The sequence below is a fragment of the Diorhabda sublineata genome, chromosome 11, assembly GCF_026230105.1.
Source record: "Diorhabda sublineata isolate icDioSubl1.1 chromosome 11, icDioSubl1.1, whole genome shotgun sequence".
Taxonomy (NCBI): Eukaryota; Metazoa; Arthropoda; class Insecta; order Coleoptera; family Chrysomelidae; genus Diorhabda; species Diorhabda sublineata.
Genome location: NC_079484.1, coordinates 8,210,644 through 8,235,767, shown reverse-complemented (window position 1 = coordinate 8,235,767; position 25,124 = coordinate 8,210,644). Strand labels below are relative to the sequence as shown.

Sequence of the window (25,124 nt, the reverse complement as noted above, 5' to 3'; positions counted from 1 at the left end):
TTCCCACATCTTTATAATCTATGAATCTACTTTTGAACCGTAGCATATTTTCAAGATGTGGGTGTAGATCAGTAACGGAAACAGTAGCCCATTTTTCGTGAATAATAAAATTAATGTTATTATGATTATAACCCGACTTGCTTTTTAACTTAGAAGCATTCGGTATAAATCCATGACCTCATCCCACTAAGATGTGTTGTCGCTGTCTCCTCAACACTAATTTTCGTAGCTATTCGTTATTGTGATCAATCTATTTGAAGAATTCGATACTAAAGGATGTTCAATACATTCAACCTTTCCAATATTTTTGTCTTGCTTGATAATATTTGTTACTGTGGTCTGGTTAATACCAACTGGTCTTCAAATTCTTTCCTACTTTAGGTCAAGGGAGATTGTGTGTCAACATAAATACATTATACACTATTTTATCACTTGTACATTCAAATTCTTATTTTATTATTTGTACTTTTTGTAATACTTTGTAAATTATAGAGTTTAAACTTCCTCGTTTCCTGGATGTTTGTCAATTCAACTCAAATTTCTGTTAGAAGTAAATTTAGCCATATTTGATTTGTGGCAACACTTTCAATTACTTTTTTAATGTCTTTAAGCATGAGATTTGTTATGTTTTTTATTTGTTGTGGTATCCATGTCTTTCCATAGAATTTCATAATTTTCATAGTTTTCGGATGTTTTGCTTCGCAACTTGATCATAATTTCAACTCGCCCGTTGCCTAGATGTTTGTCATTTTAACTCTAGTTTCTGTTAGCTACTAATTTTGTCATATATGATTTCTGGCAACGTTGTCAATTACTTTTGGAATGTCTTCACTCAGGAGGTCAACTTTTTTTTGGATCTTTTATTTGTATATCTATCTTCTTCTCTGAAAGCTAGTTTAAGATTGCAACTCAATGGATTTCCTATTATTTTCCTTGATGAGTTCTCTGAGACACTTTCTTGAAATTTCTTAGAGTTTTTCAGCCTATTTAGCACTTCCTCTATTGACCTCTGTAAAATTTCTGTGAAACTACTGTCGTAACTCACTGTCATGTTTTTTATCAGTCGGAACAAGCATTTTCAATACATTACTCTCTAATCCGAATTTCATAGTACTCGATAATCCGAATCTGTATTTTAGGCCTATTTCCTATAGAAATTATGACAAGATGTTCAGGAATTTCCCCAATTACCCTTCAGTTTATATCTGGGACTCACATTAAAGAGGTTTGCAGCATTTTCACTGCTTTTGTACGCCTTTGAGCAGTGATATTTACATACTTTGCTGGGATGTTTGTAAAGCCATTTTAAGTGATATAAGTGAGATTTTATTTTGATATTTGCTTGAATAAAAATACCCCCATAAGAAAACACACGACCATAAAGCAAAAAAGGGAAATTATTGACCTAACCTAACAAGGGAGAAAGTGGAAAAGTATTGTCCGCTGAGTACGAGGCTGGAAGATCTACAATCTGGGACATAAAACAGAAAAAGTCTAAAATCGACAGGTAGGATCAATTTTAAAACAATTTTAGTGCTTTTCATTGTACAACTGGGTCCCAAAAATTTGCATACGATCTAAAAATGAATTTTATTCTTTTGAGCAGTCAGATTGACAAGAATAATTGATTGATATAACACTCTGTGGCCACTAAATCAACATCTGTCCAATATTTTATCATAAAATATAATATTAAGATATTGGCGGCCCTAAAATACGCTGCTCAAAGATGTGTAAAGCAAGCGATAATCCTTCTTATTTTGTGTAATATTTATTATTATTATATTAATCATTATATATTAATGAATTAACGACCTTGAATAAAAGTTTCTGATTCGATTTACTGTATTTTCACCAAAATTCTTGCCATATTCTTAGCCATCCAACGTTTTGCTTCGAAATATATTCTTTCTGTTCCCACGTTTTCAGTATTATTTGTTCTTATATACCTTCATACCACCAACTTCAGTTTTTTGGTGTGACTAATTATAGATGTAAATTGGCTCCACATCGTTTCAATCGATATTTCCATTGACTTTTATGATTTTCGAACATAGATCTTCTTTAATGAAAAATCAACCAGAATACATAGACAGAATCGATATAGAATCAAGAAAGAACGAGATTACATTGATATTTTATGTTGGAATATGTATCGGAATATTTCGAGAAATTTGATATATTTGGCAACAGAAAAAATATATTTGTTATAAAAATGGTAAAACGTATTTGAGAGATGTCAGAATGATATTTGATAGCAGGCTTATCAGAGTACTGATCCTCTAGCAGATTATTTATAGTATGGCTGGAATTGTTTACAACTGAGGTCTTCAATAAATATTTTAAATGGACATGAATTCATTGCTAAGAAGATTTGGTCGAGTGAAAAATTGGATTGCTGTGGGAGAGACTGTGAAAAATTATTCCATGGTTATCGCTCATGCGAAATGTTTGTTATTTGGTTGACTTTTTGAAAATAAAACAAATGCATGAAAAATAATTCAATAAATTATGTAAAATGTTCATTTACATGTCCTATTGAAAATAACACGATATAAAAATGTATTTCTTAAAATTCTTTCCTTTGCATACAAATAAATTCGCCCCTCACATTATTAGAAAATTTATTGCTGATTCTGTATTATTAAACAAAATCATTTTGATCATAATACAAATAGAATTACTGTTCAAGGAATTAATCGCCCTTTTTTAAAATATGAAATAATAAGGGTGCAATTACATTTAACTCAATCACGCATTCCACAGGGTGTTTAATAAAAAGCAACCTCATCTTTAGTATAGGTAGAGATCTGAAAATTAATTTTATTACACCATCTGTATTCAAAATGGAGGAATTTTAAGAAAAAAATGTACCTAAACACATTTCTTACAATTTTTCTGAATCTATTAGTAATCTTAGATTTTATACGAATATATTTTGGAAGTAGTTACATCCCATTTATTTATTTTCATATCTGCTTTCCATAGAGGGCGCTAGTTAGATGGTTCGTACCAAGTTGTACTTAAGATAACTTTTCTAAGGTTACATTTAATAATCAAAAGTTCAGGTGAACTTGATTTTGATTCAATTTAACATCAAAAAGGTACTATGGTAGAACTCCATACTATGTACCGTTTTCAGAATTCAATCAAAGTAAATGTTTAAAATGTCCTGTTTTCATAAATCAACTATGCGGTCATTGAAGTGACGTTGAATTCTATCTTTTAATTTTTGATGTAAATCTACCTTAGACATTTTCCTTTAAGCTACGACCAAACTCTGCAGACCAAAGGATTAACATCGCATAGCAGAGGAGGCCAATGGTGGTAGGTTGCATTACAACAAGTAGACTTAAATCCCGTCTTCATGGGCTATCGATACCTTTTTGGTAATTGATGCGAAGATTAAGTAGAGCTGGGATTTAGGGAAGATTACGTACAGCCCACCAGGTTTAGATGACCTGCCCTTGACAGCAGCGTAATAAGACAGGCAATAAAAAAAATACATTTTACAAAATAAAAACCCCACTCTCTGCTTTTTAACAGACAGTATAATGGAATCACCAGAAGGTACTACTATATGACACAACCTAGTCTTATATTGGTCTATTTACTGAATTTTTCTGTTCTCGATTTATAATTTTTGTCGCCAAATCAGATAGGGTTTGCCGGACTTCCTCGCTAGTTATCATTACATGAAATTTTCTAGAAAGAATAAGCTCCTGATTCGTCGTATGGTTGCTCTACGTTATTCCTGCCACCTTTGACATGGACATGCAGGAAAGGCATGCTCAGGACAGAAAGGACAAATTGGTAGTCTGTAAATTTGAAAGGGTGAAAATAAGCCATGAAACATCCATGTCCTCTGAATAGCTATCTCAGGTGATAATTTATACTTTATATTCATATATTTATATTTTCAGCTACTAATATTTTCTGCCTTATTCAGTTAATGACACATAAAAACCCCGCAAACTCCTTCATCCAGTACCGTTATCGTTTTTTGCAAGATCTTTCTTTAGGAGAAAAACCAATTTCCTTACACCAAAATAGAGTACTTCAACGAGTTTTGAATTTATTTCCTAATTTAAATAAATAATATCTATTGTTATCCATTAAGACTCGATAGAATATTTTCATATTATTTTCATCCATTTTCCTTGCGTGACCTCAAAAATCTTTTTAGGTACAATCATCTAAGGTGCGATAGAGTATTTGGTAAAAATTTGTAGCCAATCGGTGGGATGCCGTTTACGGAACTCCAGCTGAATATTTTGAGGTAGAGTTGTGAATATTTCTCCTTATTCCTTATTTTGAGTATTCCTTTGGAATTCATGAAGTAGTCTCCTTTCTGGAACGCAACTATTTTGTATGAGTAGATTTCTCCGAGTATTGATTTTTTGTGCTAAATTGTGGCAAGAAACTAAAAGTGGATTTAGAAAATGAAAATGATTTTCCTATAACACCATCATGAATCAAAGAAGATTTTTGATTTAATTATTATGAGATATTATACGATTATGAAATTTTAGATATCTTTGTACAATGTATAAAGTAATAATAATCTATTGTATGACATATATGTTAGAATGAAATAATAGTATTCTTTATGATGTAACAAAATTTTCAAATTTTCCAACAAAAAACTTCAACAAGAATATTTAGTAGTCACGGATAGAGTATAGTATTATATTCGCGTATTATGAGTTATTATTCTCTCAGTGATTTATTCCATTCGCTAGTGCTCGTGGCAGTAAACATTACCTCGTGAATAATAACCTTCAATATACATATTACCCGCGAAGAGCTTTTACTGTACAATCATGGACCCGTGTGAGCCCTATGTTTTTATCTATATACAAATGTTTGACACTATTTTCTATTTCTAGCCCCTCTCCATGATATATATTAAAATTGCAGCAATTGTGTTTTCCCTTGATTTTCTTGGGCACCCTCTTTTTCTCTTTCCATTTCTATAGCTTACCAAATCATTTTTACCGGTCTATTGTTTTTCATTCCACAAAGGTGTCTAAACCTAAGTTATTGGTTGACTTTCAAGCCTTCTCTTATCGTTTCGTTTCTTATCCGATCTTTTCTGGTAACATCTTTGACTCTGCGTATATACTTCATTTAAGTTGCTGGAATTCTACTTTTGAGTAACTACCCAGCTTTCGCTACCATGTGGTTTCCATCTATCTCGCAATTGCCATTTTCAAATTTGCTCTTAAGAGATAATGGTCGCTGTATAACTCATGATATATTTTTTTCTACTAAAATTGCAGCAATTGTACTTTCCCTTGATTTCTTTGGGCACCCTCTTTTTCTCTTTTCAATTTCTCTAGCTTATTAAATCATTTTTACCGGTCTATAGTTCCCTATTCCACAAATGTGTCCAAACCAACTAAGTTGTTGTTTGCCTTTCAACCCTTCTCTTATCGTTTCGTTTCTTATTCGATCCTTTCTGTTGACATCCTCTGCGTTTGCTATTTTTAATTTAGCTATTAAAAGATAAATCTCGCTGTATAACTCTGCGCTAAGCATGACTGTTTCATATCTCTTCAATTATCCTTGTTTACGAGAACATAATCAATGATAGATTTCCCATGCTGCTAACTTCTCCAGTCTATTTATGAGAATCTTCATGTTGGTAGAATGTTTTATACACTATTAGGTGGTTTGATATACAAAAATTCATTAGCCTCGCTCCATTGTTGTTTATTTTCCTCTCTCCATATGTACCAATTATCTCACTGCTTTTTTCGTCTTTATTCTCAACTCTTTCGTCAAAATCTCCCATTATTATTAATCCGTCTCTAGCATCTTCTGTTATCTCAATCAATTTGTCTCAAAATTATTCTTACATCTTCATTTGGACCATACACTATGATTATTGTAGTGATTTTCTTTAAATTCAGTTCTACTTTATGTATTCTTTCTGTAATTCCGGTAAAGTTTTTGATATTTTATTTATGTTGTTTTTTTATTATATATTCGTTCTTTTGCTCGAATTTTTGTATCTACCGCATTAAATATCAACAAATGTCATTTCCTAGTTGTATTAACCTTGATCTTTCTTTTTAGTTTCTGTCATTCCTAATATATCAAAAATTTCTTTTTCAAATTTCATATTCAGTAGGTCATCTAGAGGGCGATAGAGTTTTGATAAAAATTTGAAGCCAATTGGAACTCCAGCCGAATATTTTGTCGTGAATACATTTCTTATAATAAATTATTTTTTCGTATATGATTTTGAATTCATGCAGCCTCCTTTTTAGAACGAAACTGTTGTTGTATAGTAAGCTATGTAGGAAGTTGTTAACCTTTTCAAAATGTAACTCAATGATATCTACATTTTTATTCCACTTTCCATGTTACAAAAAAATATTAAGTTCAGCGATATATTTATTTCTGTCAAAATAATATCGTAGTATGACAACACTGTATATAAATTTAATTGGTCGATTGATTTTTGAGCAAGGACGTTGATTGAGTTTATCCTGCCCAAAAATATAGTGAATCAATTCAAAATTCCAATCATATTACTATGTTTTTAGGAAATTTATAAATTTGCATTAATTAAATGTGTTTATTTTTATTCTAAATCAATTTATAGCGACAACCTGTTTGATAAAAAATAATTAATCATTTAGATTAGTTTTTTGTATGAATATTAGAGTTATTTAAATAGATTTATCTACAGAATTTGGAATGGGCAAAATATATATCATACAATATACGGCGATTTGTCAAAATTTTTACAGTTTTCACCAAAAAAATAACGACCTATGGAATTTAAAATTTATTTTAAATTTTACGAGAATTTTTTATACAACAACAGCAGAAAAAATGTGTTTGTGATATTCATATTCAGCCTGCTTTACCGGGTGGAACTATTTTAAACATTCATTAACCACGTAGTTTCTTTAGTAGTAATAGACATATTTTCGTTTAATTTGCTATAGAATAATGGATCTTTCGAATGTTGACACACAGTAGAGGGAGCGTCGGCTTGCAGCAAAGCGCTCCCCGACAGGGCTCCAACTCCTGAAAAGGCATCATAAAGAATGAGAATTTTCCTACCAGCATTTTTATTACACCATGGTGCAATGGTGAACAGATGATTGAGATAGAGTATAGAAATGATCAGTGAAGAGATTGGACTGGTCAGCAGGATCTACCGATATAAATTCTATAGAATATTTATAGAACAAATAACAAAAGCATGTTAAACATCCTCCTTCTAGGCAGAGTTCTTAAAATAGTCGGAGAGCTGGTCGCCACTTCGCCGAAGGTACTTTCACAAGGCTGAAACTTTTTCTATATGTTATTTAATATATTTAAAGTAAAAAAATCAGCTTCTGGCAAGTAGCGCGGTTGCAACATTATCCACTGTTTTTTGCATATTACAAATTTTTTATTTGAAAAAATGTATCTTCAAAAATCTGGCTTTCGAGTATATTTTTAATTAGACAATTTTGTGTATAAAAAAAATTGCCAGATGATTTGCTCAATTGCAAGTATCTGTAAAAAGGATCTAAAGATAGATAATACAGTATTTTCATCACAAAAGTCTACCGATACTGTCAACCCTCCAGCTAAAGAATTTTTACCTGAATATAAGGTTGACATTCAGGTAATACATTCTTAGGTAGGGGAGTAAAGCATTTTAAGACAAATCTACTAACGAAATACATTACTAATTACATGTTTATACTATTTTTGGATATTTGATTGTTCAATATCCACTTCTTTCCATATTTGATTGTTTTTAGAGCGAGTTTTCGGCTGAACGACTGAACCTTTTATTGAAAAAATATGTCAATTATGATGCATCCAATTTACCACCCTGTGAATCAGAATTAAAGCAGCAACTTTTATGGACTCAATAAGTATATGGCGCAATCCCAATTTCAAATGTCCTACAATAATAAAACCAGACAAATATGGATGGCTAATAGAGGAGCAAAAATATCCTTTCAATGGCAAGATGGAAATATTGTCTCATCATCTATATATGACTTTTTGTTGAAATCCAATGAATTCGAAAATACTACTACGGGTGAGGAATTTTTAACATTAATTGAATGAAAGTATATGAACATTTATGTGTAATGTCACGTATTTATTATAATTTCTTTTCCAGATAGCGAAGAAAATGTAGAGAACGACGATGTAATTTTGAGGTACGAGATTATTTCTGATGAAGAGGGAGACGAATGAATAATTATTGGAATAAAATTTTTCTTAAATATTGTAATTAAACAATTAAGCTTTTGTAATTGAAAAAAAATATATACCTGTATCATGATATTTTATTATAAATGCCTAACTTTAGATATTTTCTATAGGAATTAGATTTGGAAGATCGTACCAGCCGTCTTAGTAGCTTGCGATCCATTTAACAGGGGAGAGAACGATTTACGTAGCATCTCGATTTGGCTTGATGAAGCCAAAATAAATCGAAAATGAGGAATGAAATGTTTTGATACCTCGCTTCGTTTTCGAGATATCGATACTTAAAGTTATAATCAAACGTTAGTTCAAAATTCGCTTTATTAAGCAGATGGCGTTCAATACTTCGTTTCAAATGAATATTTAATCACTTCAAATTCACTACGAAATGAACGAAAATCAATGAACAAAAAATTTTTATCTAATTTTTATATTATTTACCCTGATACTCCAAAATTATTTTGAAAAATCAGATTTTTGTAACAAAATGAGCCATTTTTGATAAGTTCCATCACTCTGTGATGAATATAACTCAACATACTATAAATACATAAATAATTTGAAGTTTTTCATAAAGAATTGTCGATTGTTTTCCATTATTTATAGAATAAAAAATATTTAATGATAGTTTGAAGATTTAATTAGTAAATTAATGTAAAAATATCCTCTTTCGAGCAAAAAGTACGTTCTGAATGCTGAATGCTGAATTTTCGTTTGTTTTATAATTGAAAAGCCAGACTACTGAAGTATTTCACAATTATCTTGAAAAAGCCCCCCACAAGAAAAAAAAATAATAAAATAACACTAAAATAATCCTCACGCGAAGAAAATTTTTTTAGACAATTTTGGCTGTAAAAAATCCACGATTTTTGAACTTTTTACACTCAAAGTACACCACGAGAAGGTTAGGTTAGGTTAGGTTGATATATACAAATATTAAATAAAAATGCATTTTTCTAATATCAAGAATCAATATCTCGGAAATGAAGCGTGATATCGAAAAATTTTATTCTTCATATTCGACTAATTTTGGGTCGATTTACAAAATGGTATAGTCAAAGCTAGGCGTCACCGAAATCGTACTCGTGCCATTTTACAGATACTTGCAACCGAGCAAATCATCTGGCAATTTTTTTAAACACAAAATTGTCCAATTACAAATATACTTAAAAGCCAGATTTGTTACAGAGATACATTTTTTCAAATAATAAATTTTCAATATACAAAAAGTAGTGAATATTGCTGCAACCGCGTTAACTCTGCCAGAAGTTGATTTTTATATTTTAAAACTATTAAATAACATATTTCATTTGAACAAAAATGTATCCCAAATTCACCCAAATCATTGAATTATCTGAATGATTGACAAAACTATTTTCTCGTACTGTATATTCCATATACAGTATATACATGATACAATTTTTTTGATCATACCTACATCAGATCAACGAGATCATACTTTTTTGTCGGGTTGTTTTACTTGCTTCCAATCAACTCAATTAATTTCTTTTGTCGAGCGTTTCATTTTGTGACTGAACTTAATAAAAATTCAGTTGTAATTATGAAGTCGATTACCTTGTGAAGCCATTTACTCAGTTGATAACCTTCTACCCACTTGAAAAAAATTATTTAAGGTACTTTCGTCTAAATGAGAATAAATACTGCCCTCAAATGATGTATTTTTGGTTTCCAAATATCAACAAAAAAATAATTCCATTCTATAATAAACTGGAAGTAAGAAAATAGTAATAATTGGAATACAAATGTATTAACAAATGAAATAATTTATGGGTAAACTCTATTTCTTATTTTATTCGTTGAAAAGTTCTATTCAATTAAAAAATACGATGAATGAATTCTTGTAACAACAGTTACCCACACTTCGTCTAATTCAACTAGTATGTCATATACCATCATGTTTGGATCCGTTTCCGGCTTGTCAGTTTACTACCATAACCGTTTTTGCAGCGTCTATCGTATAAGATGGATATGGAACAACGTATTAACATTAAATTTTCTGTGGAAATATTGATAAAGAAAAACACGAAATGTGAAAGAAATCCGGGAAAAGAAATCAAAGGTATAAATGAAAGATCAGTGACTCACCTCGTCATGAAAAATTCTGTCAATCCAAGTAGCTTCTAAGAGCAACAACTGTCCATCAAAATTTTACTAGAACAGTTTTCTTCTAAAATATGATAATTGCTACACGTTCGTTCACTTTTGATTCACGAGATTTTGGTTGTTTGATATCCTCTTGCATATTCACATTAGCTTTATTCACCGGATTTAGTATCATGCGACTTTCCGAAAATGAATATGCTAAAAGGGAAATGAGGGTATTGCTAACCAAAAACAGTGCTTTGAGGAATACCAATGTTGTGTAATTATTTTACATCGTTTTAATAAAATCGTCTTCAATATCATACTGTGAGTTAAATTTCAAATTTTTGTGTTTCCATTGGTTAGTTTTATGAAAAGTGAAAATCACTCTTTACTTGAGAGTAATTGCAGAGTAAGAGGTCTTCTAAATTACAAGTGTCTTCGTTGAGTTCTTATCGCAAAACCAGAACGAGTAGGTTTTCTTGCATTCTTCGTTAGTTCATTTTTTTGTTCGTTTGGAAATTGATGTAAATGTGTAGAAGGATATTATTTGCTTTACTATGAATAGGGATAATCTTAGAAATATAACGTAAAACATCAGCTAATATGGGTACTATACGAGGATGGTCCCAAAAGTACCTGGCCTAAGAAAACACAGAAAATCTGGAAAAATATATATTTTCTTTTCAACATAATCTCCTTTTAGCTCCATAACACTTTTCCCAGCGATGTTCAATTAGTTCAATACTTTTTTTATAATAAGATTCCTCAAAATAGCTACTAACTCTTCATTGCTAGAAAATCTTTGACCACCAAGCTATTTTATTAAGACAACACTTTCTGCTTAGCCAAATGCGGTCGTTTTTGCTTGATTTCTTCGCTGGAACGCATGTAGATAGAACCTCCTTCTCTCTTTTCATTCCATTGTTTCTATTTGTTCCATTGTGTTTCGGTTGTGAAGTGATGGGCCCACATTTCATCCATGGTTATAAAACGGCTTTATTTTTATAAAACACTACCAAACACTCGATGGAAACATCTTCACGATGCTTTTTTTTGTTCCAATGTGAGCAAACGCGGTATCTATCTTGCGCTCAGCTTTCTCGTCTCCAAATTTTTAGTTAATGTGCGATGTATCGCACTTTTTGAAATGTTTATTATGTCTGTTAGCTCGCTCAATTTCAGTTGACAATCATACAATACCGCTTCGTGGATATTTTCCAACATTTCTTCAGTTGGTCGACCATTGCGCTTCTGGTCTTTGCAGGTCGTACAGCCTTGTTTAAACTCTGCTACCCAATATTTCACTGTTTATAACGAAGGAGCAGTCTCACTCAGAGTAGAATCTATTTCAACTTCTATATTGGTTGGTCTAAGGCCTTTGAAATAAAAGTATCACGATGACTAAATTCACTGAAAACGTTCACTATTGATGGCTGCCAGCAAATAATGAAGAACGTAGCGTCTTCAAACTTAAAACATATACTGTATAGATTGTGTATTTTCTAATACAATGGTATTTCTCAAGTAACTACCGCCATCTCTAGGTCAGGTCAGGTACTTCTAGGACTATCCTCTGTATAGTAATGTATAAAGTGTTTGAATTGAACAAAATATTGCTTTTAATCTCTATTAAGGTAGGAATATCCTAGGCGATTTCATTTTGAAAATGAATTTGTTTACTTAATTCTACATTTAAGATTTCTTGATCACCAATTGATTTTGTTCTCAATAAAATTGGAACATAATTTCTTAGGTTTTTAATTTGTTACCACTTAATATAAATAATAATTTCGATATTTAATATATTATTCAGAGTATTTAATTCGTTTAGAACGTTTTCAGCCAAGATTTGATTTTTACGTAGATTTGTTTGTCAGCGTTAAGTAATTTGTCCTGCAAACGTATGCAGCTTCCAGTCATTAATTTATTTTCGCTCAAATTAACTTTTCCAAATGTTTTTTTTTCAATTTCGCTTAAGTCGTTTTAATCGTGACTTCCTGAAATGTCTTACATTACTGCACTAAGGCCATCTACTAAACCTCTTTAATTATTAGTTTATAGGGTCGGGCACGCATTCTAAGTTTATTTATATCTTCAGAGAGTAAATTCTTGAGTTATCAAGTGTACTAGCTAAATGAATTTGACTTAAAACTAATTTACTATTTCTTCAATACTTATGATAATTAACTCTATATTTTGATAATCCTAAACTGTCTAATATGTGGTGAAATTAGTTGAAATTGAAGTGCACAGCTGGATATTTTCATGGATAATAGGAGGATAGATCTGCAGACTTCATCTTTGTCTTGAATTCTCTGAAGGAACTTGAGCCTTTTTTTGGACAACCGCCCACTTCTCTGAAAGTACAATCGGACTGGAGTCAGCTTCTTCACCACTGTCATTTGATTCACAAAGATTATTTTTTAGTCTGAATGCCATCTAAATATCTTTAAAGATCCTCCGTAGATTCTGGAAGTGTGTATATTGCAATATACTGAAATATAAGTTCTGATTTCGCAACTCTAAAGGCTCAGAAACGAGGGGTCGCAAGAGATAATTTTTCCTATATTCCCCAACAATATTCCCCGCTTATTAGTTCCTTAAACTGTATGCACTTTGATGCTATTTATATTGATCAACTAAAAAAATAAATGTCTGCGAAAAACGTCGAAGTAACGTACATAATTCGAAAGCATATGCTAGCATTTACCCAAAATAAAACTTTTTTATATGCATAGACTCACAATTCATAATCGTAGACAGACTCCAAATGAGTATTGCGTGCGTGAATTGTTTAAGACTACGGGTAACCCCGCCCGCTTTCTTATTATGTTAATCGACATTGACATACTTTCTTGGTTCACTTGCGCTTTTTTCTTTCTATTTTCGTTTATATCACAGGCGTTCCTTATGAATTGATTATGTGATTCATTTCGATAAGAAAACAAAATTATCGAATTCAATTAATGTAATCAGAAGTGAAGTGAATTGAAGAACAAATATGTAATTTATGCAGAGGAATGTGGCGATTGGGGTGATATGGAGTAAATATTTCAAATGGAAGGGTATGGAATGGTTGGCAAGCAAATTAACTTATGAAAAAGTTATATTCGAGGTACATGTACAAAAAACTATTACTCGACAATATTGTGAAGATTTACTGACACGTTTTGTAGCCGTATCTGAGAATAATCGACCTCATTGGTTTCATCACGTTACGATTGATTGCATCATCTGCAATATTCACATGAGCTTACTTCCTTCACTCACTTTTTGTACCAAACAAAAAAATTGGTTGGTAAGAACCAATTCAAGTCAAAAAAAGAAGTGATTGCATAGACAAAATCGTGTTTTGCGGCAGTTCCGAAAGATAAGTTTTTGATTGGACTTTGTATTTAGTTGAAAGTAGATCGTATCGAATAATGATGCATTTACATTTTGATATACCACCCTCTCGTATTCTAACAGCTAATATAAATTGGTTATCGATTCAATATTCATTTAACGCAATCATGAAAGAATGAAAGGGAGGAACAAGCACTTGAACCGTAGAGATAGGACTGAGGTATGATAACTTATGGTAATATTTAACAGAGCGTATTAGTCTTGATCAAGGGTTCGTAAAGATTCACATCAGGTAAAAGGACATTTAATGCTCAGTTCCCAACTTAAAAATAATTGAGTATCCATTGTCAGCGTGTTTTAGTTCTATCAATCTATCAATCATAAGTCAAGCTTCTTTTTAAGTAACATATCAAATGTAAATTATTAATAAACTGTCCAATTAGAGTTAATCAATAGAATGCGCCGAACTCGTTCGAGAATTATAGAATTTGTGCTTAATTACTTTTGTTATACTAATAAGAAAAGCTATAATCAAAAATGTATTAGACGTCTCCTAACTTCTAATATTTGTTACAAAGGTTTCCAAAAAAGATCGATGGAATAATATGTGGAGTCAGAATATAGAAGAGATGATTTTTGAACCTCGTAAGAAGGTTCACATCCTTTATCATCGTGGTAATTTCTGTCAGAAGTCAGCAGGGCCGGTATAAGGTTTTCAGCAGTGAGGATGATGTTCATTTCTTTCTGGCATATTCACCTTCATGTGAAAGAGGGTATGAGTGGCGTCTTCGTTGTTGTTACAGTATAGACATATTGAGCTGTCAATGACGTGGAAGCGATACAGATAAGCTCTGAAACATCTATCTCCAGAGAGTGCCGGTGTAAGGTAAAAATTCATTTCGGTGTTTTTCCTGTTGAGTTTTGATTGACTGTTGGCACCCAAGCATGGGTATTTCGAGCTTTAGTTTTGTCAGTTCCTAAGAGCGTTTCATGTCGTTCTGTGATCAGCGAATCCATAGGTGGGCAGTTGACAAGTTCACTCACTGCAACAGTGGAGATAGTTTGGTATGCACTGGAGACTGGAGTTGCGTAGAGGATGGTTGGGTATGCTGAACACAGTACTTTTCTTCTATTCGCTTTTGGTCCTGTTACATTTGGCATTGGTCTTTATAACGCACCAATAAGCTTCAACGTCTTCTCTATGGTGTTCATAACATGATTTGAGAATATTAGCTTTTCCACCCAGATACTTTCGCGTTTTCTGTGGCCTCATAGCCATGTTTTTTTACTTCGAATTCAATTGGGTCTGGTCTACTTCATGATGTCAGTGGAATCGATTTTATTTTTCCAGGAACTCTCTTAAGTTTTTTCTTGTTCATCTAGTAGCTGATTTCATCAATAACTTATTTGGTTTTTTGGAGCAACAGCGATCAAGGCCAAATCGTCAGCATAGGCGATAGTTGTTATTCATCTGAAAGCTCAAGTTCAAGAATGTTGTTGTATTAGACGTTTTATAGGGTAGGGCCTAGAATTAATTAGTTGATTGGGTTCTACCTAGAGGAGATGTTCTTCGCAATTTGTATTTTTCATAGAGCACGTTCTATAATTATCCGTATTAAATTATCAATAAACTTTTATATATATTGCAGAAATGAAATAATTTTATATTTAGAAACTGAACATCTCATTTTCAACAATTTTCCACGTTTGATAATTGAAGAAAATTGTACGATTTTACGCAATATCCTATACAGTTATTGAATGCATTCTCACATATACAAATTATTGAACTGCATAATGTACATATATCCTTCATAGAAATTTTCCTCAAATCACCGATTCACACCAAAATATTGAAATCAACTCTATTTAAGGTAGCACTAAAGCATAATAGAATGAATTTCCGCATAAACGTGTTCGGTGCCATGTCATGTATACAACAGACATGACATATATTTGTTACTAAATAATTCGTCCGATACAAGCTCTTTACTCTGTAAGACAGTTTCCGCATATTTGTTGTTTGATTTTGGAATGCTTTTGATATATTACTATGAAGATCATTTGAGGCAAAATGCTTGATATTATTGCACATTTCTCTCTATACGGAATCGTTTGAATATCATTCAAGTTGGATGGTTGATATGTTTTATAAATATGTTATGGAAATTCAAATTGAAAATTATCTCACAACAATAGAATAGTCATTCTACTGAACTGCTAGTAAAATGATAGTTTAACGCTCACGAGTTAAATAATAACTCATTATAAGCGAGTAGAATATTATACTTCATCGACGACTGCTAAATATTTTTGTTGAATTTGTTTTGTTGGAAAATTTTGTCACATTATTAGAAACATTATAATTTGATTCATTATTTTTGTGCATCTATTTCTGATTTCGTCATTACCACGTTAGAATAATTTCTTTGAAAATTTGAAATTTTTAAATCCAGTTGCATTCATTTACATAAAAAGTAAGCGATGAAGATATTAACTTTTTTCCTGCCCGTAAAGATAATCTTTGGTTGCGTATCGAATTATACAAGTTTCGATTTCTTTGAACTAGTTTAATAAAAAACAAGAGTAGGTATGTTTCGAAATGCTGATCTATAGAATTGTGGTATTACGAGTTTGTAGACAGGGACAGTTTCAGTAAATGTTATAATTAAAGCTGAAAGTATCATAATCTGATGTTTGAAAAACCTAAGAACTTAGTTTTTCTTGTCTACAAGATAATTGTGCAATAAGTGAAGTTCATTTCGCCATACTTTTTACGAATATCACGAAAAGAAATAGTCATTTTTGTACATCTACTTCTGATTTCGTCATTACTACTTTAGAATAATTTCTTTTAAAATTTTTTTCAAATCCAGTTGCATCCATTCATTTACATATAGTAAGCGATAGATATTAACTGCTGCTCGCAAAGATATTGTATATCGAATTGTACAAGTTCCGATTTCTTTTAACTAGTTTAATAGGTATATTTCGAAATAATGATCTATAGAATTGTGGTATTACGAGTTTGTAGACAGTTCGAATAATTGGAATGACTTAAACATGAAACAACTCGTAGATCTACTATCGTCTTGAGCTATAGCTAATATTGAACAAGACACATTTAGAACAATTTCTGTAAAATAGGGCAGCTTGATCAAATGCTTGTGCAAATTGATTGTTTCAAACGTGATTGATAGCTTGGAAACTCGTTTGAAGCTTGAAGCAACCATTGACGGTGATTGATAAAAACCACGGACTTTTTGCGGTTTCCTCCCTTCACAGAAACCAATGTTAATGCCAGGAAGTCCAAATCTACATTTGACACCATTATACGCTCCAAACTCCTCCACTTCTCAGCTTCGACTGAGAGTTTTGATCAAAAGATTAATTGAGTGTTGATTGAAGTATGCTTGAAACGCCCATCAATCGGAGCCTTTTTTTTGATTTGATCAGGCCACTTGATAGTGTAGGGCCTCCTTGAGGTCTAATAGACCTAAAAGTATTACTAAAATTAAGTTTCTTATTATTGTTCTTATAAGAACCCTAGTCAAATTATGTTTTTATAATGCAGACAAACAAGCTTCATCGAATAATATATAAGAAATCTAGTTCCCTATTTAAAAAAAATATGACCTAATAACAAACTTCAATTTTTAAGCAGTATTAAATTAATCTGTTTGAAGTGTTTTCACATTTTTTTTTAAAAATGAATGCTGTACATTACTTTATTATATAAAAATATTATAAAACTTAAGTTGTTGTTATGTCATTTAGTTTAACTGAAAATTCTATGTCAGTCACATAGTACTGAATCGTCTGCATCTACTTTTAACTCAATGTTACAATTTAACAGCTAATAACACTTCAGTGAATGTCAACATTCGAAATAATGACGAAAAAGTCAAATTATAACACCAATTGTCCATTTTAATCTCACACCGTCTCTGTGTTTATTTCATACGCAGATAGCAGTAGTTTTTGTATGTCGTTTCTCTCATCACTTTCATGTCGAAGACTTTATTTTACTATTTCCTATCCAATGTTTACGGGTGATTTGCTACTCGTCTATTTCCGTTTAATATTTTGATATTTTTGATTCGACGACGGTTCTTTGTTCCATCGATGGAATTTGAAAAGTTTCATTTGATATAAATCAGTATAAATAGGCCATATCGAAATAGTATATTACATAAACAGTGACATATAACAAAGATATGGGAATCGGAAATCACGCTGGTGTGTGATCACTTTCCAGCGAGAAATGTACAATATTTTTCCTACGATTCCCACCTGGCAATAAACTTTTTATGGGAGTTTTGATATGAAAATTATTTCGTAGAGCTAACAAATCCAAACACCTTGTCTGTTGCTAATTTTCTCAACCAGAAGAAGAGAGGTGGAAAAAGCTTACGAAGATCTGCTTAAAAAGGAAACGCTGAGAATAGTCGCCGGGCATTGTGTATTGAAGGCAATCATATTACTTATGGAAAGCATTCTGAATTCAGGACTAGTTTAGACTTATAAGCTCTTGCGTAATAGGGCAAATAAGTCTCAGTTTGTCAGAGAGGGTTTTTACAACTGGTGTTGTCGTATTTATTGAAGGATTTGTGGTCCAAAATGTGATGATACATGAAGATGAATGGGCAAAACATTTTGTTTTCACTCATTGTCGATAGGAATTGCTTTTTTAGATGATTGTCTTATTCTATTTTTTCAACTTATGTCATCATATTATTCGATTGAGCAAAATTCATAAAAGAACAATTTTTAAGAATTTATTTGTAGAGAGAGAGTATACGATATACACATTTCAAATGAAGAAGATTATTCCAGACATTGATAACAACTAATTCAAAATACGATTACAGAATCTGGTAATTTTATACATTCGCGGTCCCCTCGTTTTTTGGCTCTAGAAAATCGAAAAATCATCCGATTTTGATGAATTTTTTTTTAAAATCCTTGCATATAATCGTTCATAACTTTTTACTTACAAACAATCAACACGCAGTTCATATATTTTTTGTTAAACTACACAAAAAACGAACATTTAAAAAAAAAATTTTTGAATGGGGAAAATGTTCATTTTTTCAAATTTATCTTTCAATATTGTATACTTGATTACAATAAGTGAATTCAAGAATGTTTTTGTTCATATAACTTTAATGATTACTTAATAAGAAACTACAATCGATTATATGTGAGGAAAAGTCAATTTTAAGAGAAATTGTTATTGTTTTTAATTGTAAAAACTTGATAAATCAACATAATTTTTTTTTCAATTTGTTCGTGTTGTCGTGTAGATTATGAAAAAAATATAACAACTTTATTTGATTAATTGGAAAAAAGTTATCAACAATTATACGTGAATGAGTGCAGTTTCATGAATATGAGCCCTGAAACCAATATAAGGTTTCATTTTTTTATTCTCATAATTTTTTTCGTAGATCCGCCGTAAAAACAAAGATTTATAGAAAGAATTCATCGAAATCGGATCATTTTTCGATTTTCTAGAGCCAAAAAACGAAGGGACTGCGAAAGTATAAAATTACCCAGAATATTTTCGTATTTTTTAAGTAAGTCTACAAGTATACTTTGAATCAATATTCGAAATATTGTAAACTTGTATCGCTTTTGTCATTATATAACCAGATTTGTTTGGAAATTAGTTCTCCAGTTTAGATGTTAAGTTCATCAACAATATAGTGTAGCTGTGCATTCCTAATTTCTAAAGTTGTGTGTTTTACCACATGTATTTGATTCAAAGAAATCGTGTGTTAAAATGTGCTTTTCAGACTCTATTCACCTCTTCTTTAATTAGCAACTCTTTGAGAAATTCTCTCGCAATAAAACTGAGAGCAATGGGTTCTAAAAATCAATCAATAACTTCACAAAGCAAATAAATCTACACACAGAAGCTTACGGCAAAAGTATTTGTTCACCCCACGGCGGGTATGCGTTGATTTTGAAATTTTGTTAGATACCCTTATAATGAATAACAATAGTTGATTATGATAATTTTCGAGACACTCTCATTCCTGAAGGTATTTATCATTGAAACGGAAGTTTTTATTGAAACCACTTCTCTCAATACGTGATTTACAATGTCAAGATTTTAACTTAACCTTTCGTTACAAGATGTCGACCTTGTCTTATATATCGAAATGGCATATAAACAAGATGGTAGAGGTCTTCATTGCAGTATTCTTAAAGCAGTATTACATCAATCAAAACTGAAAATGTTTGTAAAAATACTATTCTCAACTTGTCTGATTGTATTGGTAAGGGCAGGGTTAATATCTCAAAAATTAGAAGGTAACTTGATTTTCCCTGAACCGTACAATCCAAATCCACAGTATTCGTTTTTGTACGAAGTTCAAGATCCCACAACAGGTATTTTTTATATAAATATTGTTATAAATATTATAGTAATACAAAAAGTATCCTTAATGACAAAATATTTTTTATAACAAAATTTTTTGTCCACCCCTATCTGAGACATCATCTTTAAAAGGTTATAGAGTGATATTTAGTTTTATTTTTTTTTTAAATGAAGTAAACGGAACCAATATACAAAAAAATACATGGTACATTCTGGGATCTTTTGGAAAATGAAAAAATTATACATAAGTAATATACTGGGTGATTGTCATAACAAAATAAACTTCTCCCTCAAATAGTAATAAGTACAACAGGAATGTTAGAAATGGCCGTTGTGAGTGAACAGAAATTTAAAAATCTTCATTATTGAGTTTGAGAAAGAATTAGAACTTAATTTTACTCCCCACCTTTTATAGTAGATACTTTACGAGTTTTTTCGCTTAAATTCGAAAATAGTGACCTTTTCTATTCTATTTATTTATTTGGAAAATAATTTATGCAATCAACACTAAGCAAGAAGATGAAATAATTTGAAATTGCAGGATGAGCCTACTTTTATGGGGTTTATACGATTTTTATTCACTCTCTATCTGTTTATCCATTTCTATGTTCTGGTAGGTGACAGTCATGGACAATATGAAACACGAAATGGCGACCAAGTAAAGGGGGCATATGCATTAATGGACTCGGATGGTACAAGGCGATTGGTAGAGTATACTGCAGATTCCGTTAATGGTTTCAACGCTGTGGTATCCAAACAACCGACTGGATGGCAAGCATTAATACCACCACATGTGAAAGTTCCAAGTCAAGTATACTAACAATTGTGAAAAGGATAATATTTATTCATGAATAGACATAAGACTGTATTTTCTTTGAAATATAATAAACCAGTACTTTTAATGTTTTTGTTATTTTCATCTCATAGTCAGCCTCTGAAGATTGGTGGCGTAGTTTGGTGGTTTAGTTTGTTTCTAGAAAGCAAATATATTATTCTTCCAACGCTTCTGATGAATATTTGGGAAAAAATCCGAAATTGGTGAAAAACAAAACAATCATCACCTTCGAAATTGATGGGTGCAACCATATATTGCAGAAGAAATGTTTTTGCGGCTTTAGATTCAGTGTGAAAAGGATTAGCGTATGCAGTTTCTGATCCATACTACAATCGAATGCTTTGATGACAAAGAGTATATTTTCTTCTTCTTCTTCCTGCTGTGTATAGGCATCATTTCCTGTTTTTCTTCACGTCATTGCCTCTGCTCAGTCACCTGGAAGGTTGTCACTCCATCTTTTCCTAGGTCTTCCAATGCTTCTTTGTCCTGCTGGTGATTTGTCCCTTGATATTTTCACAATTCGTTCTTCCGTCATGCGGTCAATGTTCTCATTACATTTTATCTTTAAAGAGTATATTTTCATGCATAAAAACTTTTAAATAAAAACAGTTAAAATACTAAGATACCTTTCTATGGCCTTCGCTCCTTCGCGTCTAAAGATATCCTATTTTTGCCATGGAGCAGCTGCTTTGACTTTTCATTGATTTAAAAAATTTCCTAATAACTTTTATAATAAATACACAGTAAGAGAAACTTGTGGTTAAATTGACTGTATGATATATTCTTCATTTAAGATGACTGATATACGTATTTTGAAGACCAGTAGATCGATTCAGTAGTGGTATTTATGTGATAATGTATTCTCATATCAAAGGGACTGAGAGACAAATAGTAAGAAGCTTCAGAAGAAGCTCATGAGCTGCATATAGACAGATAAGTCCATTGAAATGAATAAGTTGAATTTGAAGATTTTGTGACATGAGATGAAGAAATTGTTTCTATTACTGACGCTGAAATCCTTGACATAATTGGTCAACATAATAATGACAATAATGTTAACCCTTATGGGTTTGATCATACTGATTCTGTAGATGATGAATTATTCATATCAAATAAAGAAGTCAAAGTATCAATTGACAAACTATAAAATTAAAGAGGTAATTATGTTGAGGATTATGTATTCTGTTCATTTCGCTACAAATTCTTTACATCAGAAGAAGATAAAAGACTTGTTAAAATTTCTAATGTAGTCCAAATAATATGAAACTATCATAAAATATATTTTTTATTTATTAATTTTTATCTCCACACATTTATATTCAAAAATTCCCGGATTCGAAATTTTTTGCGTTTCCCTTGATATACTGGGAATATCGAGACCGTCAAAATAGACGTTTGACTAAGCAAAACTTCGCATAGAGTTCAAAATTGGAAGAGACGTTAAGAGAATACATCATTATAAATGAAATGTCAAAAATTCCCTTCAATACTACTCATGCAAAATAATTTATTCAAGGTCAAAAGTACAAAAGGTTTTTTCCATTTTTCTTGAAAACGGTAGATATTATCGTGGAAATGTATTTCACAAAAGTTGTAGTCCATACAATTCTCTACAAAATGGTCCAGCCACTTTTTCTCTTACGACTCACCATTCGTGAGATATCGCGGTTTTAATTATTAGAAAATTCATATTTTACATATTATGCACACATTTCCGTACCACACCAAAGTATTTTTTTAACGTGGTTTCCCCAGTAAGTATACTTCACGATCAATTGTACTAAAGAAAGTTTGATCAGATCGTATCCTATTGATTGAAAGAATAGTAATATTGCTAATGATCAAAGTGAAATAAGTTGTTTTCTTCTACATGTTATTATATTAGATAATTGTCTACTTCTATCCCGACAATTATTTCTTCGTCTTCATTTTCTTCTTCTTGCAGAATTGTCTCTTTATTAATACCATAAATATCCTCTGTTGTATTTGTTTCAATATTAGAGCAAGTTTGACCCAAGCAATTAATGCATACTGGCGAACAAAATAATCCCACTTTTTGACAGCCTACAATCCGTCTTGCATTCACAAAAAATAGTATCAAGCAGTTTTTCTGGAGTAGGGGGGAGTAAAGTTCAAATTGGCTCCAAATAATTATTTGTTAATTTCCAGCTCATTGCCTAGCCACACTTGAACTTGATAATACACACGATAAAAGTGTTAAAAGGCAGAAGCGGATGTTGGAAGTAGACTAAAAGACAACTGTACCGTTCCATTGTTTCATGTAGATTTTATAAATCTCAAATATCTGTATTTGTCTCTGGAATTATTTTATTTTTGGAGCACCTTACATAGTAAGAAGAAAACGAATTCCATTTATAACTATGTCGTGTGAAGAAGGGTCAATCTATCTAAATACTTCTTCGAACAGTTTAAATACTGATATTTTACCTCTTTTAAAAATTGCCGATGTAGTATCGTAACCAGTTATTGCATGTAAAAATAAAATATATGCTTGGCATTTCGGATATACAGACTTTGTGATGAATATAATTTTGATTGTACTTGAGCTTTCCCAGGTTTCAAAACGTAAATAATTTTATCATTTGAAATTCGTGTAGTCATTAATAACAACATTTTCGCCAACAACGACAGTTGTATTCAACTTTTCCATTGTTCTATTGCTGTTTCAATTATAAGGACAACAGCATCATTATCAGCTAATTTTTTTTTGGAATACAAGCACATTTAAATGAGTTGTGAGTATGTATAAGAAATTGTTGTTGGATTAGAACTTTCGAAGATCGATCAAAAACTATATCAATAGATGCAGATGGTTTTGTAGTCCGACGACGTTCTTCTGCAGCTTTAATATTTTTTGTATGTAAAATATGAATTTTATAATTATTAAAACCGCGATATCTCACGAGAAGTGTGTCCCGCTAGAAAAGAAAATAAAAAACAAGACTATATTTATAGACAATTGTATGATCTACAACTTTTGTCTATCCTATTTTCACGATAATACTTACCGTTTTCGAGAAAAATGAAAAAAAAAAAATCTTAATTTTGTTCTTTGCACCTTGAATAAAATGTTTTACATGAGTACAATCGAAGGGAATTCTTTACATTTCATTTATAATGATGTATCAAACTTCTCTGCCAATTTTCAGCTCCATGCGAATTTTGGCATGTTTGACTTATTTTTGTTTACTCCGACTGGATAAAAAATACAATTTTAATCATGTAGATATCGCAATGATGATGAAATTATGATTTTTTGTTGTAAAAATGACAGAAAAAAATTTACAGTTTGTATCCGGCGGTATAAACGTGTAACTTTTCTCATCAGTACAACTTCGCGTCTGTTCATGACATCATTAGCACTACCCAGGGTACCGGTAGATATTTCGGAATACAATTCTAGATATCTCCAAAACGTACGAGTAGGTTATAGCGCAATCAAGAATCAATAGGTGAATAACAAAATTGTAACAGTTCATTTGAATCAAGGACGTTTTTAAATTTATTAATTGTAATGCACATAATGTAGTGATTCAGTACATTGCTGAATGATGATTATTTGAAGTTTAGAAATTATCATCCTCAAGGCTCATTATTTTCTCCGTATTAATACGTATACGTAATATTTTTGAAAAGTTTTTTGCATCTTGTGTGTTGGAATAACAATAAACACGAAATTAATTAATATGTGAAACTATTAAATTTATCAGAGTACTTATATCTCACCTGTATCGTCAGGAATAGAGTAAAAGTTTCGAAAGTAGATCTTTATCAGAATAAGATTAGTTACATGGTGTGTGAGATCATCTTTGTATAATATGAATCATGAATGTTGAAAAACAAAGTTTTATTCAATATTGTAAAGAGTACTTAAAAAGTGAATTGTTGAAATCAATCTATAGCTAGTAGTCCGAACGTTTAAAATGAAGAAAAAATTCCCGGTGAGCCAAATATTAGTGGGGAACTGTTATTTATTATTATAAATAAAGTTTATTCGGGGTCAATTGTCAAAATTTGAGGTTTTTTCGATTTTTCTTGATAACGGTGAGTTTTGTCAAGTAAAGATCTCAAGCTAAAGCTGTAGATCTTAAAATGCTCTAAAAAAATGATTTTTCTACCATGGTTTCTCCTGTAGGCCCCCTCCACTAACTGTCATGACGATTTTAGGATAATTTGAGGGAACAATATCCATCAAGCTCT

At 31.4% G+C, this 25,124-nt stretch overlaps 1 protein-coding gene across 13 annotated transcripts in view; it reads right to left on the bottom strand.

The window, feature by feature from the left end:
* The window catches only part of LOC130450233 (disks large 1 tumor suppressor protein), a 1,338,131-nt gene that overhangs the window by 595,934 nt on the left and 717,073 nt on the right, over nucleotides 1–25,124 (bottom strand). The window lies entirely within an intron of this gene.